We start from the raw sequence: 639 nt of genomic DNA, 5'->3' as shown, positions 1-639 counted from the left end.
ATACAACCTCGGTTCAGCGAAATCCGTGTCGTCATCATGAGCAAATAATGACCAAAATTCCAAGGGCCATTCTGGTGACTTGTTACGTGACAATCGGTCCACCGACGGCTGTGTGTTTGAAGTGCTCATGGCCCCCACCGATGGCCGTGAGTCCACGAGACTCTCGGTTAAACAGCTTGTTGGTGAGGGTCTCAGCACGCCAGCACGTGCTGCACCTCAGTATGAGGCACGTGCTGAGGTGACACCATATACTGTAAATAAAATGGACGTAGGCTGCGGGGCTGAGAAGGGAAGCCAATGCGGAAGTGACTTTACGTGCAATACCACTGATGGCCACTAGGGGCGGGCTCCAATACATGAGTATTGAGTATGAGTGGACATTTCATAAGTTAAGATTGTTTCCAGAATTGTGTTTAGATTAGTTTATGTTATTAACTTGGCCCCCCACCATTATTTTTCTGATTATAATTATTTTTAATACTTGTGTAAATAGGAGAAAACTCACCTGATTTCAGTTGCAGTTTGCTTAGTTATACTACTTGTCACCAATAGGTGGCGGTAGCAGCCTTGTAATCTGAATGACTGACGCTGTAAACCTTCGTTAGAGGAAGTCCGCTCAGTCACATCAAAGACAGTCAT

Source organism: Seriola lalandi, unplaced genomic scaffold (genome assembly GCF_002814215.2).
Source record: "Seriola lalandi dorsalis isolate HSWRI2012SDOR001 ecotype SW California unplaced genomic scaffold, Sedor1 jcf7180002054375, whole genome shotgun sequence".
Taxonomy (NCBI): domain Eukaryota; kingdom Metazoa; phylum Chordata; class Actinopteri; order Carangiformes; family Carangidae; genus Seriola; species Seriola lalandi.
Note: the sequence above shows the minus strand (reverse complement) of the source record.